General features: G+C 38.5%; 1 long non-coding RNA gene across 2 annotated transcripts in view; it reads left to right on the top strand.

Annotated features, from left to right (window-relative positions):
• Positions 1-15389, top strand: part of LOC138924132 (uncharacterized) — a 138755-nt gene that overhangs the window by 19643 nt on the left and 103723 nt on the right. The window contains exons 2-3 of one of the 2 annotated variants that reach the window (XR_011438829.1): positions 950-1054; positions 5532-5598. The exons of the other annotated variant lie outside the window; for it this stretch is intronic. This is a non-coding gene — a long non-coding RNA (uncharacterized lncRNA). The remainder of the gene's footprint in view (positions 1-949; positions 1055-5531; positions 5599-15389) is intronic. 2 annotated transcript variants of the gene reach the window in all.

The raw sequence follows: 15389 nt of genomic DNA, 5'->3' as shown, positions 1-15389 counted from the left end.
GTTTTCAGAAGTTTGATTGTTATGTCTTGGCATGGATTTCTTTGAGTTTATTCTGAGTTTTCTTAGCTTCTTGAATCTATAGATTTATGAGGGATATTTTTGGTTGTTTGCTTTTCTAAATCTGGGAAAGTTTCAGTCATTATTTTTTCAAATACCCTTTTCAGTCTTTTCTTATCCCCACCCCTTGGACTTGGATTGCACAAATGTTAGATCTTTTGTAGTAGTTCCTGAGGTTCTGTAGAGTTCTTGAGGCTCTGTTCTTCTTCCTTTTTTTTAGAGTATTTCTTTCTGTTCAGATTGGGTGATTTCTGTTGCTCAATCATCAAGTTGACTGGTTAGTTCCTCTCTCCTCTCTGTTCTGATGTTGAGCTCATCCATGGAGTTTTTCATTTTAGTTATTGTGTATTTCAATTCAAAAATTTCTATTTGGTTATTCTTTACATCTTCTATTTCTCTGCTGAGTTTTTCTGTTTTTTCATTTGTGTCAAGCTTCTTTGGAATTGCTCATTCAAAGCATTTTTATGATGACTACTTTAAAATCCTTGTCAGATAATTCCAATATCTGTAACATCCTAGTGTTGGCATCTGTTGATTCTCTTTTCTCATTCAATTTGAAATTTTCCTCATTCATGGTATGATGAGTGATTTTCAATTGTACCGTGGAAATTTGGGGTACTATGTTTTGAGACTCTTGATTTTATTTAAATCTTCTGTTTAGCAGGCCTCCTCTGATATTGCCCAAGTTGGGAAGAGAAGAAATTGCTTGTTATTATGGCCAGGTGGGGGTGGGAGTCCAGGTTCCCCATTGGTCCTCCAGGGTGTAGTAGATTCTCGTTACTGGTAGGCAGGGATGGGAGTTCAGACTCCCCACATGGCCTCCATTGACACTGCAGTGGTGGGGAGACTTCTCTGGCTCTGAAATGTGGTGAAAATCCTGTCTCTCCCTTAGGTATCCTCTGATGCCACTCCAGGGAAGAGAAGGAGCATGCCTTGTTACCACTAGGTGCTGGGGGAAGTCTAGGCTTCCTACATGTTCTCCGCTGATATCACAGAGGTAGGAGTTTTTTTGTTACTGTCCCTGGGTTAGAAGTCCTGGCCTCTAACTCAGCCTTCTCTGATATCACCCTGGTGGGTACGTGGCAGGGAAACATCTCATTCCAGTCACAGATGGAAGTCTAGTCTCCCCACGTGGCATTTGCTGGGAGAGGTGGGGGTTGGGCCACAGATTTTTCTGTGGTGTCTGGCTGGAGTAGGGTGTTATTGTTTAAAAGTCTTCTGTTTTGTTAGGCTGCTCTTTTCTTGGTGATTTGCGTAGGAAGAGACAACTTTTCTTAGGGCTTTTTCACTTACACCCTTGGTGTTCCTGGGTTGCTGGCTCCTCTGGTACCCAATCTGTGACATATGTGGTAAAAATAAGCCCATAGAATTTACCACCATTGTTACTCCAAAGCTCCTGAGGTCCCTAACAATCTACCTTCTTCTCTTCACCTTTCAGTCTTCTTAACATTTATTTTATACATGATGTCCAGGGTTTCTCAGCTGTATTTATTGGGAGGAACAGGGAGAAGTCAGTCTACTTTTGATAAGAGTCTGGAAAGTAGAGCAAAGAAAGAATTATGGGTAGGTAATATTTGAAGAGAAACAGTTGAGAAATTTTCAGATATGACAAAAACAGGAATTTAAATTGAAGGGACACATTGAATGCTTGGTAGAATTAAAAATAAGTCTATACCTAGAAACACTGTAGGGAATTTATAGAATATCATGGATAAAGACAAAAAAAATCATAAAAGCCATTAGAGGAAAGAGAGATTGTCTCAAAGGGAATGACATAAATTTAGCAACAGACTCATCATCAGCAATCATCTATGTCTGAAAACAATCTAATTAATACATTTGAAAGTTTGAGCAAAAATTGTCATAAACCTAGAATTCAAAACCAAACCAAACTATCACTTAAGATGAGGTTAAAATAGAGGCATTAACAGACATTCTAGAGATCATAACATTTACTATCCACAGGGCTGAAAGAACTTTAGAATTACTTTCGAGAGGTAAAAATATACTAGGAAGAAAATGTGGGATGCAAGAGAAAGTACATGAGCCACAGACATCAATAAAGCAAGGTGGTAAATCTAAAGCAGAAATGACTGTGAACATAGTAAGCATACTATTACTACTAATATTTATAAATAATAAGGAATAATAATTAGGCTAAAACAATTGTTATAGTATTTTATTATAGCTAATAACATTCATTAGAAAACAAGAAAGAATAGATAACTGGAACTTTAAGAAGGATGATAATTTAAAGGGAAGTTTAAAATGTTAGGAATTTTATCTTTTTCAGGAGGAAAATAAAGGTACTGATATGTTCTAACTTGTTTAGAAAAATATTAATTTAAGTAAAAATTTATCAGTAAAAGTATAAACTTGGAATACTTAACTTTCAAAGGAGGAGAGAAGAAAAAGAAAACAAGCAGAGCTTATAATGCAAGCAAAAGCAAGAACAAAGGGGCAAAAAGCCAAGATTGTGGGAGGAAAACAAATAGATAAGTAATAATTCACACAAGCAGCAAACTCATGATGAAAAGACAGAGACGCAGATTAGATAAAATAAAATCCAGATATATGCTTTTTTCAAGAGACCAGTTTAAAAGTAAACAATAGAGAAGGTAGAAAATAAAGGTTTGGGAGAAGATGGATCAGGTAAATCCTAACCAAAGGGCTATAGCAAAGCCGTGTAAACAGAAAACAAGATTTCTCAACCTCAGCCCTCCTGATGTTTTAGGTAAGGTACTCTGTTGTGGGAGGCTGTCCAGTGCGTCGTGGCATCTACCCTACTAGACACCAATGGCACCCTCTTGCTTAGTTCTGACAACTTAAAATGTTTCCAGACGTTGCCAAATATCCCATGGGGGCAAAATTTTCCCTGGCTGAGAACCACAGATTTGAAAGGAATCATATTGAAAGGCAGGAAAGAAAGAATCTTCCGTATTAGGCAGAAATCTAAGGTGACCTCCAAGATTCCTGCCCTCTGGCGATCACACATCTTCTCCCTGTCATTTAATCAAACACTAATCTGGGTGCTACTGAAGTGACTTGCCAATCTAATTAAGGTCTCAAATCAATTAATCTTAAAATTGGGAGATTGTTCTGTATGGACCTAACATAATCAGCTGAACTTTTAAAAGGGGCTGAGCTCTTCCTGAGAGGAAGGGATTTGAAGTGAGGAGGATTTGATGCAAGAGAGAGTCTCCATTACTGTCTTTGAATATGGATGGGGCCACGTGTCAAGGAATGTGGGTTTCCTCTAGAAGTTGAGTTTAGCCCCTGGCTGTGATCGGCAACAAAAATATGGAGACCTCAGTCCTGCAGTTGCAAGAAACCGGCACAGCCATACCACCTCTTTGCTCATCTTTTTAAAATTTTCTTGATTATTCATACAATTTTACTCTTCCACATAAATTCTTAGACTTCATTTCTCAAGTTTCCTGTAGCCCATTCTTTTGCCTGTAAAATGGGGATAACGATAATGCAAAGATAAAATAACCATGAGAGATTGGGGAAGATATTTGCAACATATGATAGTTAATTGATTAACGCAACTTCCAGAATGCATATAAAGAACTTTCAAAAACAGTGAGAAAAAGACAATAGCAAAATCAGTAAACAAGCCAAGATACTGAACCTCAATTCACAGGAAAGAAAATCCTAATGGCCACAGATATGTTTTTAAAATTCTCAAATTCAGTGATAATCAAGGAAACAAATTATAATCTCCAAATAAAAATTATAATCCCCAAATATTAACAACTCTTCTATAATATTTTTTCTTAATCAAAATGTAAAACAATTTAAAAGTTCAAGAATATGAAGTATTGGCATTGAAAAGTCTAAGAGAATTGTTACCAACATTTTGGAGAGAATTTGGCAGCCTCTAAGAAACTACATAAGGTAAATACCTTAGGGTCTAACAATGCCACTTTTAGGTATATAATATAGAGAGACTCTTACAGCTACCGAGAGTGGAGAGACAGCTATAAAAAGCTATAAAATATACATTTCAGAATTGTTTGAATGGAGGGAAAAAACTACCTAAAAGCTCATAGATAGGAAAGCATGTGAATAACGTGGAATAGTCATATAAAGAAAAACTATACAACAGTTTAAAAAAATAATCAATCTGGCTATATCTCATTTACATAACCCTGAGCAGGGATTAAAAAAAAGAAAGAGAACATTACATCTATTATAAAATCATAGCAAAAAATATCATATATTATTTATGGAAGCATACATAGGTTTTGTTTTGTTTTTGTATTAAAATATAGATGGGAAGGATGCACAGCAAATTCATAATAACGGTTGCCTCTGGGGAGAGAGAAATAAATAAATAAATATTATTTAATATTTAATTAAATAATTTATTACTTAATAAATATATACAACAAGTAATATTATATATTAATGTGTAATATATATTCTTATATATGTGTAAAGTTTTATTTCTTAAAAATATTAAAAGCAAATAAGACAAAATGTTATTAATATTAGGTGGTATGAATATGAGCATTTATTTTATTGTTTTTTAAGTCTTTTAATATTGCTTAAATTTCTTAAAATGCAAAGAATGGAGGGGCAAACTTTGAGGTTGGAGGACAGAAGACAGAAAAGACTTTGAGCTCGGCCTTGGATGACATAAATCAGAGGGGAAAAAGCTTCCTGGGAAGAAGCCAGACAGAGTGTGGCAAGCCCTTCCATCCAATGGTTTTCTGAGACGCCTTGTGGACTCTAGAGGGGGAGCAGAGCTCATGTTGACAGGGCTTTAGACAGCCATCCCCATTTCAATTCCAACAGTTCCATCTGTATCTGTTTTACAAAATGGGCTTACATATACATTGCATTTGAACTCAGGGTTCCATTGATAAAGACTTTGCAATCCTATGGTCCAGTTCAGTTCTCTCATGGACTCACAGAGGAAACTGGCTCAAGGTAATGTTCAGAACCGGTGGCAGAGGTCCAGTTAAACTGTTGTCCCAACCTTTCCTCTGGGATCTTTTTTGGGTCCCCTCTGATTTGAGGGAGTTAATCCTCAGATTATGGATTGGGCCTAGGGATAATTCCTAAAATGACTGGAGGTGCAAAATTCCCAGCATTCAAGACGCTGTGGCCAATGAAAGACCACTTAGGGGTTGCAGAACTACTTATTGATTGTATCATTGTTTTGAGCGTAGAAAACCACAGATTTTATTCAACAATTTAGTTTAGAAATAGGGGCACTGTGTAATTTTGGTTGATTGATATCTTTAAGTTGACATGACATATTACTTATTAGTACAAATACTGTGGCCAAGGCTTTGTTTATGGAATTCAAATGAACATGGTTTAGTCCGAAGAACAAAGAATATGAACAATGAACAAAGAATATGAATGTTCTATTTTGCCTTTTAAATAATATTTATCAATATTTTGTAAACTTTTTTCTATTAATGAACTGTTCAGCACATATTTTCTCCTGTCATCCTCAGGGTGTTGCCAAGGATAGGCATTAATGTCGTCTTTGTTTTACACATGCGGAGGTCAGAACCCAAAGAGGTGAGTGACACCGCTGAGTACAAATCCTCTGTTGGTATTTGTATCATCTTACGATTCTCAGAGTACCAGCCTATATGGTATCTCATGTGACCTATGCAAACTCATCGGGCAGATCTGACAGAGAATACTCCCTGCACACAAACTAATTGCTGTGTGCTTCAAGCTTCTTTTATAAGAAACTTCGGGAGAAGTTTTGGTTTTGTGGATAGGCATGGTCCACAAAATACAACTAGTTAACTGAATCTGAGGACTGTATTAATTTCAAGTCAATGTTCAATGTTAAAAATAATGTTTTGTCTTGAGTTTCAGAAAAGATGTATATATATATATGACTAAAATCATACAAAACCCTGCAAAATTAAAGAACATCTGATACCACTTGGAGAACTCTGAAATATATTTTGTTCAAAAGAGAACAAATAGGATACAATATAACTTGCATTTGCAGAGCTTCTTTCATGCTAATCATTGCCCCCAGAAGCTTTACAGATCAATATAATAGGAGGCAGCAGCAGAAAGCATATGGTCCAGTGTAAATTACTAGAAAAGACAAGTTAGAAAGACATTATATGATGAATAAATTAAAGTATTCAGTCATAAATCCAAAAAGAAAGGGAGAAATTAAAAGGTAGTGAATAGGAGGGAAGAAAGGGCTTGGAATTAACTCTGAGATGAAACGAAGGATACAGGTGACAAATGTATGTCTGCAAGGGGCAGCAGAAGAGAAAAGGGAGTGTGCGAGCCTTGAACTCCTCAGCAAGGCCTCCAGGAGCCCGAGTGAAATATTGGCAGGAACAGGGCCCAGCCAGGAAAATAAATATTGGGTCACTGCCTGGGATCTAAAAGAAATAAGGTTAAACCTAATGAAAATCAGACATCAGATCTAAAGAAAAATGTACAATATTCTGTTCTTTCTTTTTTCTGTTTTGATTGGTTTTGATAGGAACATGTGTTTATGGGCGGGCTCTAATCTATGCATGCAGATGTTTGTTTTCTTTTAAAACCCTGAGATGGAGAGGGATAGAAATGGGAGAAAACTGTGCTGGGAAATTGGCTTAAGCCAGTGCAAATTTTGTGGGATGTTAAATGTTGGCATCTAAATGATATTCTTAAATTATCTGTATACTCTTTACATGTTTTGGAGACCAGAGAGCCAGGATTTGGTCTCTGAGGTCCACGGAACAGGCAGGTGAGCCAAGAACACATTCAGAACATTTATTAAGTCCTTTATTTCAAAAATATTGTGAGGATCAAGTACCAATATCAAAGGAGAGTTTGTGCAAGTGACCAGATCCAAGTTCCAGTGGTGGCTGCTACACCAAGGATTCAGAGGAGATGAAAGTACCAAGAGTAGCTGGTTGTACATTGCTCATAATTTTACTTGAATCCATGGGCAAGAGTCTATGGATGAAATATTACTATATCCCTAATCCATGATATAGAAGAAACATTAAAGTCAACGTGCAATACTAACATATATACATACATAGATACATATATATATATATATATACATACATAAAGTGAGGATCACAGGAAGGCAGAAGGGGCCATCAACAGAGAAACACAATCTTGCTAGGAGAAGCAAAGGAGAATGCAACCAGAAATGAGAATACAGCTCTCTGGATAGTTAAGATAGTTTCCAAGTTATTTCTCTAGTGCTTGTTCATTCAATCATCGAACACCTGTTGACCAAATGCCATATATCAGGCACTATGCTAGGTAGTGGGCGTACAAAGATGAGTAAGACACCACCATCCTTGGACTACTTCGAATCTAGAGGAGTTAGTTTCAGGAGAAAAGCACGGAAAAGAGGAAGAAAAAGATTTCATTTTTTAAATGGTATGATTGAAAGTAAAAGGAGGTCAGCTCTAATTGAAAGGAAAAAAAATTCTAATGTGTTTGAAAGCCTTAGATGACAGGAAGGGACATCAACCAAAATGGAAAGTGAGTTTCGGGGTGCTAAGGATAGGCCTGCTTTGGCTTTTATAATATGGAGAGAGTAGAATTTTCTCAAAATCAAATCAGCTTGCAGAAAGAGAGTTGCTCATCTTCCCTACTTTGCAGCCTGAATGGAGAGCACACTAACGGACACATGCCATACCTTTGACTTGAGTTTCTAGCACTGAACAGGGTCTAGTTTAGGGTGGATAGTCACGACTTGCTTGCACAACTGAGAGTCCACCCAGATCTTGCTTTGTGGGTCAGAGTGGCAGGAAGCAAGGGGTGGGGAGGGGAGAGTGAGCGGCATTTTCTTGACAGCTGCTGGAATTCTCCAGCCAGCCGTCTTCTGTGACGCAGGTTGTGTGCATCTACACTTTGCCTAATAATGCGAAGGTTCTTGATCACGGGCTGGCAGGGTAAAGGCATGAAAGGGGCAGCAGAGGACGATGGAAAGAGGAGGGAAGAGAATGGTCTGATTTATATAATCTAATGCCTTTTTCTTGATTTCCTTGCTGTCTTCAGACCATTTTTTTAGAGCAATTCTTAGTTGAATCAGAACTTGTTTACACTACAGTTTATCAATGCTCCTTTATATTCTCCATATTTGAGGGCTTAGTCATCTTTTCAGCCAAGATTACTTTAGAAAATATAATTTAGGTTTGAGGAAAAGCTACAGAGAAGGACAGAGATAGAGCATATACAAGAAGATCTCAAAAATAGTTGCAAAATTGAAAGAGAAATGAGGAAAAGAAAGTTCGAGAAAAAGGTAATATGAATACTATTAAACTCATAATTGAGTTAAGGTAATATATCTTAATACCTATGCATGGAAAGAAATGAAATCAACCACAAATCATAATTTTGAATATTTTCCTAGAGAGTAGAGTGGCTATAAATTAGTTTACTTTAAACTGTAAACATATCTTCTTTTCTCCAGAAATTTGAGTCGAAAAGTTGACACTGAACATTTAAAAAAGTAAATAAATAAACAAAAACCAGCTTTAGGGACTCCTTAACACGTTTACTGTCTGTTCTTCAGAAGCTCTCTAGCAGTAGATTTTCAGTATTCACTGTTTGGGACTTTAAAAAAAAAGGAAAGAAAAGAGTGCATTTGTATTTACTTTTCCAGCTTCCTGGAACTGTTTTTTCTCTTTGCTCTTTCATTACTGTTTTCACCTGCAGAGGTCTCTCTCTGGCTCTTGGCTCATCACAGCCCATCAGCTTGACTTTCTAGTGCCATCTTCCTTCATTCTAACAGCAGCATCATTGGTGCCAACCTGTGTAGAAGCATTTTGAAAAGAGAGTTTCTGTGGGGTTCTAAATGAAGATCACTGCATTATAAAACAAAATATTTGATTACGAAACTGATTTACAGCAAAAAACCTACGGATTTCAAACTCTAGCGATCTTTAGTCACATGACCGCTTAGTCATACCATGCTTGGCCAGACACCATTAACCCATTACTATGAGCTATGGCACTGCTTATGCTCAGACTGTAATGAGCATTCTAGGAATAATTATCTTCATGCCTCTTAGACTCATGTTGGATATCAGATTCTAAAAATGTCTGAGTGTCATCCACACTGTTTACTGGAGGCCACAGTCAAGTTAGAATGGACTGGAGGGAATACAGTGAGGGAGGAGAAAACCACAACCATCCAACATGGTCTTCTCTGAAAAACAGACAATATTTCCAATGTCTGGATGCCTATTTAGTTATTCCAGTCAAGTTCATTCTTAGGGGGGTCTTGTCAATAAAGTCAAACCAGGTTCTTGATGTGTAACAGGGTTTTTGAGGGTCTTTTTTGAGAGCTTCATTAAAAGCAGACAGTTTCTCTAACCTTTTAGCAGAACCTGTTATCTGATGACGTGAATTAAAGTCTCTCAAATGACTAATAATCATATCAGGGCTGCCATGTCAGCTTGTAGATTTGAATAAGAGGGTCTGAAAACATTTGCATGCCTCAATGTGCCAGTGCTAAGAAGCTAATGTGATAGGGCTGTCATAAAGCACTGGAAAGACATGACTTAATGTAATCTGTCATGTCATATGCTAATCTTCAACCATTACTTGAGTGCTGTAAGTAAGTAGAAAGCATTTGGGAGAAATCCTTTCCAATTTCTCTGAGTACCACTTCTGCTGCTGGTCAGCTCAAATGGGTTTTGTGCGTTTAATGCAGAGCTCAAGTCAAGTTGGTTTAGGTCACACTTAATTAACCAGCACACTGATGGGCTGGGCCACTACAGCTCTATGGAAAATGGCTATTTCAGAGGCTGCCTAACACGTAAATATTTCATATGCTGAAGGAAAAGGGAAAAGGACACTTTTTCAGTCCTTGATAAAGAATATGTTCTTTTCAGAGAAAACACTATGAATCTTAACAAGACATCATTTTGGTTTCTGCTTGCTTCCTTCTATATTTGAGTTGAGTTTACAGAAAGTAGATAATAAATAGTTAAAGACATTCCTCTCACCCTGATAGCAAGAACTCCTCTGTTCACCAGAGATGGACTTATATCTCTAACAATAGAGGCTGCTTCAACTCTAAGTTCACAGAAACAGAGGACGAGTGATCAAAGGGAGTCCACTTGGCACACTCTTCAACAAGATGACAACATCTCTTAATATACAGTCATTAAGAAAGGAGAGTAGTTCTTAGAGCTAAGCACAGTTTGTGAGACAGACAATGAGTGAGACTAGAGAGACTGACAAATTTTTGCTCAATTTTTTTTAGGAAAGTGTGCATGGGATTGTGATTCAAAATATGAAGGTTATTTTTATCAGCCACACTGAGTCAAGTCAAAAAGACGCTTAAGAACTCGAAGAACTGCCTTCTGGAATAGCATTTTTGAGGATGCTGAGCAGATGGCATGAGATTGGCCCCAACAATTCTGCCTGAATTTCCCGACATTCCTACAAGTCCTGCTATTGGTAACCCAAGGGAACTTTCGCGCACGTGGGAACGGCTTTTTATGGGGTCTAATTAGAAGGCACAGGCAATTCCTATCTACAGCATTAAAAAAAAATGCTTCTATGAAATATTTTTTCCTTGACAAATGTGTGTCAAATTCTTGCAGAAAAATGAATGTCTATGAAAATTGATAGAGATGTGAGGTCATATTTTCCTTCTAGTCAAAGATTCTGCTAAAATTTGGGGTTATCTCTCAAAAGAAGATAAAAATCCTATCAAAGAAGTGGTGTGTATTGGAACTACTTGCACTTCTTCCAGAATATCTTGACCATTGATCATGAATTTATGGTAGCCTAGCATGGCTGCACCCTCCTTTATGTCCGCTTACAAAATTCGAACTGACATTTTGAAAAGGTAAAGGGTGAGGGTGATTCTTGGTGCCAGTGAAATGTGGCTCCTTGTCTAGTTTTCTCCTCCTGACACAACTTAATCATCAGAGGATCCTTCGTCTAAACTTTGCAGCTCTTACTCAGCTCTGAGAACTGGTCAGGTGATTTCGGTGGGCTGCGTAGAAGCTGGTCTCATTGGCACAGACTTCCAAGGCCAATCATCATTTGGACCACCCATTTTGCAGAGCACTTTCAACTCAGTCCAGGCAGCTTGCATTTGTACATTGTTAGCTCTGGGAGAATTTATTATTATTAACAGAACAAAGTAACACATTCCTAGGATTTGAGATCTATGGATTTGCTTTTCAAATGAGGGCACTAAAATGCCTTCCAAGTCCTCCAGGGCCTTGTTTGAGGTTAACATCACAGAAGTGTGTCCGACTAGGTCCAGAAAGCGAAACTCCCTAAAAACATTTAGCCAAAGCAGACCTTTTTTTTTTTTTTCATATCTTCCTGTTCCTGATAGGCTATGCAAATAATCTCTTTGGGCGAATTTCTCCTATTGCTGTACTTCCTGATGGCCTCTCAAACTTCTGACTCCACCAACTTAAATTATTCTCCACCCTGAGCTCTTTTTATACTCACTTCTCCAATGCTCACAACTCTCTGGGGTTCATGATCACCCTTCCCACATCATCCATTAACTCTCTCTGTTAAAAAGCAAGAACATTCTACCACCTCTCTTCTCTATGATTTCTTAGGCCATAATGTCTAGGCAGTCTCACTCCTTGTGAAGGCTCAAACTAGGTCCTTTCCTATCACTAAATTAATGTTTTTCCCAATTTATCTGGGAAATAGTCCCTGGTTCATCCAACCGAGTACTAATATTATCATTGACCATAGACTTATCATTTTCATCTATTCATTCATTCCACACACGCTTGAGTTTCTCTATTGTGTCAGGCGTTGTGCTAGCGAGTAGTGATGGTGATCAAGGAAGGAAGTGGTTCGCACTCTAGTGTTCATTTTGTCTTAAGTCTTATGTCAACACTATAAATGATATTGGCTGTATACTCTTCCATTTGATTTTTTGCATTATATACTCCGTAAGGGTACTGTGCAGAGAAGGCTTTTTGGCCAGGCCTACTATTTTATATGTCAAAATACTGTTTTGCCTCTTCTCTACCTACTGCATTCCAAAGCAGCCCAGACAGTTTTCAGTTACGTGGGAGTGCTCAGTTCAGTTCTAAGAGAACTGATTATCCTTCAAGTTGTATTATGTAAATAGCACTGTATGAAGCAGTATGAAAGATAAAAATGAATCATGAGGCATGTCCCTGCTATCAAGTGGTTCGTAATCTTTATTGGAAGGTAATACTTTATACATTAGATAACTGAATGGCTCAAAGACGACATGAACTAATATGACAAACTGGATATAATTAGTTTGGATCAATAGGAAAGATAGAGATGGAACATATACGTAAGGACTATTGATGGTAGGAGAAGGAAGAAATAAGAATTTGCTGAGACTTTTCAGATTCTCACAGAATCTTGGTGGGAGACTACATAAAGTAACCCATAGGTTTCTGCAAACTTGTCATGAATTGAGTTTTATCAGAGGATATTAAGGAACCATGAATGTCTGGTATGGATCCTTGTGGAATAAAGAGAAATAAGAGAAATCAGTGGGAAGATGGGGTCTTTAGCACGAGGCTGCAGAGGCAGGGAGAAAGTAAACTGGAAACTTGGGCCCTTGGCACCATATTTGAGATGATATCACTCCAAAGTACTAGATTTACTCTTGTATCTCCAAAACCAAACTTCTTGCCATCAAGCATAAAAACAGAACTGAGAAGCAAATAGCTGAAGGCACTAAGATACCTTGTGTTGGCTCATCCATTAGGACTTTTAAATCAGGTCAGGACCACTCTGTATCTTAAGTAGTTTAAAAAAATGTATTTCTAGAAATTATTAATTTACTCATTATCTTTACTATTAAGAACGCTGATTTATGGCTGGGCATAATATAAACTCTTAACCAGCACCTGCTCTTCATTCTTAATTAGGGGATTTGGGTTTTGCCGAAGGTTCACTGGTGAGGGCAGTTCGTTCCTTTCTGAAACAAGTTTTTACTTTTTAGAAGCTGTTGTGTCTCCGCAGCCCCTTGTCAGGTTCCTGCTGGGTTTCTGTCCAAGAACTTCATTGTTAATGGCTCCCAGCTGTGCCACAACCATACTTCTTTAACCTCTTCCTTCCTGGATGCCAAATGGTGTCTTGTGTTGGGGAAGTCACATCCCCAGAGTAGGTTTTGTTAGAGGTGAGGAGTTAATTGTCAAGTAGAAAGATTTGATTGGAGAGAGCACACATGAGTCTTACCAGATCGAAAGCCATGTCGCATATACACCTCTGTTCCAGTCTCCTAGGTTGAGGTGAACATGTGAACTTTTACCTTGAATATTGGACAAAGACATCAAAAATCTCTTTTTTGATTTTTTTTTTTTTATTTTTGAGGAAGATTAGCCCTGAGCTAACTACTACCAGTCCTCCTCCTTTTTGCTGAGGAAGCCTGGCCCTGAGCTAACATTCGTGCCCATCTTCCTCTACTTTATACGTGGGACGCCTACCACAGTATGGCGTGCCAAGCGGTGCCATGTCTGCACCTGGGATCCGAACCGGCGAACCCCGGGCCGCCAAGAAGCGGAACGTGCGAACTTAACTGCTGTGCCACCAGGCCGGCCCCTTGATCTCTTATTTATTCTCAACTGGCTTTTAAAAATTTATTTATTTATTTAATCATCAATTGCCTCTGTAAAGCTGTTACCTATATTCGATCCCTACTGCAATTCTTCAGCTCCACCTTCACGTCCCCATTTTGCCTTAGTGAGCTATGATCTTTCATGAGCTTCAGCTCAAAGCCCCAGTGAGTCCTGCTGTCAAACCCTAGCCATATCAGCACCCAAGGCAAGCTCAGTGCATCTTAACACCTGTGAAAGTCATCCACTTTTCTTTTAATTTCTACACACAGTCACTGCTAGTTCATGTTGCAAAGGAATGTCTCTGGTAGGCCAGGCAGAACTGGTTTCAACCTTCATTCTTTGCTTTTTTACCAAAGGAGCTTCTTTCTCTTTGATGGATCCTGCTAGAGATTAAGACCTTCCACTACCTCTATTTCTTGTTCTTTAAACTCCCTTAGGAATGTGTTTGTTCTCTTCCTACTGCCTACTTCCTGTCTTCCAAGGTCTGCTGAGCCGCAGCTCTTTCTACTACTTCTGTTCCAAGTCCTCATTTGCATCAGTTGGCAAGCTCCAGTGGCCCTGGATGCTCACACATAGTGTGCACTTTCACTGCTATCCATACCATGAACCTGGCCCCAAAGCCTCAGCTCACCACAGGCTCCCTCCTCTTCCCAATCCATTGCCAGAATTTACTCTCAGTGGTAAGAGTCCATGAGATTGTCTCCCTCAGAAATGACCAGAGAGCAACTTAGCAGTCGGCTACTTGATAAACACAAACTCCCATATCTTTGTCTTGTAACATTGTCCACTCAACATTCCCTTCAACTTTTCTGATGAGAGCTTCCCTTGAGGGATTCCTTCAATACTGTAGGAAGGATAGTACTAACATTTGTCGTCTACTATTATTCCAGGCCTTGTATGTGGTTCTTTACAGGTTTTATCTCATTTAATTAACTACCTTGTTTATTAATTCAACCAATATTTATCACCTACAATAGATAGCATCTATTATTCCATGTTGAGCTCTAGACTATAATGCTTTATCATGTGTTTTCTCATTTTATCTTTACATAACTCAATAGAGATAGACACTATTAATAGCGTCACTTTATGGAAAGGAAGACAGGCACAGAGAAGGGAAGTAACTTCTCCAATATTACTCAGCTAGAGGGATTCAAGTGAAGAGAGTGTAATTATAGTTCCTGTCCTCCTGGAATTTAAACTCCAGTGGGAGGAGCTCTGTTACACACATAGCTATACGAACAATTATTGAATTATCTCTGGGTTCTAAGGACAAGGAATAGGCTCCCGTGGTGGTACAGAACATGGTGACATGACCTGGTCTAGGAGTTCAGGAAGTGTTCCTCAAGGTAGTGACGTTCACCTTGAGATCTAAAGGATGAGAGTGAGTAGGATTGGGGTTGGGATGGGGCAATCATTTCAAGCAGAAGAAACAGTAGTGGGCACAGGGTCTAAACAGCAAAATGCCAGGAGCCACAAGGAAGTCAATGAAGCCCAGTATTGGCTAAATGTTTGTGACAGAAGGAAAGGGAGTGATATGAAGTGAAGCTGGAGAAATAGACAGGGACCATATCCTGTGGGGCCCAAGGCAAAGACTTTGGTCTATTCAAAGTGCAATGGGAAATCATGGAAGATTTTGAAGTAGGAAAGTGACTTAGATTTACTTTTTAAAATTAGCACTCATGGGGCTGGCCCCGTGGCCGAGTGATTAAGTTCGCGCGCTCCGCTGCAGGCAACCCACTGTTTCATTGGTTCGAATCCTGGGTGCCGACATGGCACTGCTCA

The sequence above is a fragment of the Equus caballus genome, chromosome 5 (genome assembly GCF_041296265.1).
Source record: "Equus caballus isolate H_3958 breed thoroughbred chromosome 5, TB-T2T, whole genome shotgun sequence".
Taxonomy (NCBI): Eukaryota; Metazoa; Chordata; class Mammalia; order Perissodactyla; family Equidae; genus Equus; species Equus caballus.
The sequence above is the reverse complement of the archived record's forward strand: the minus strand, read 5'-3'. Positions and strand labels throughout refer to the sequence as shown.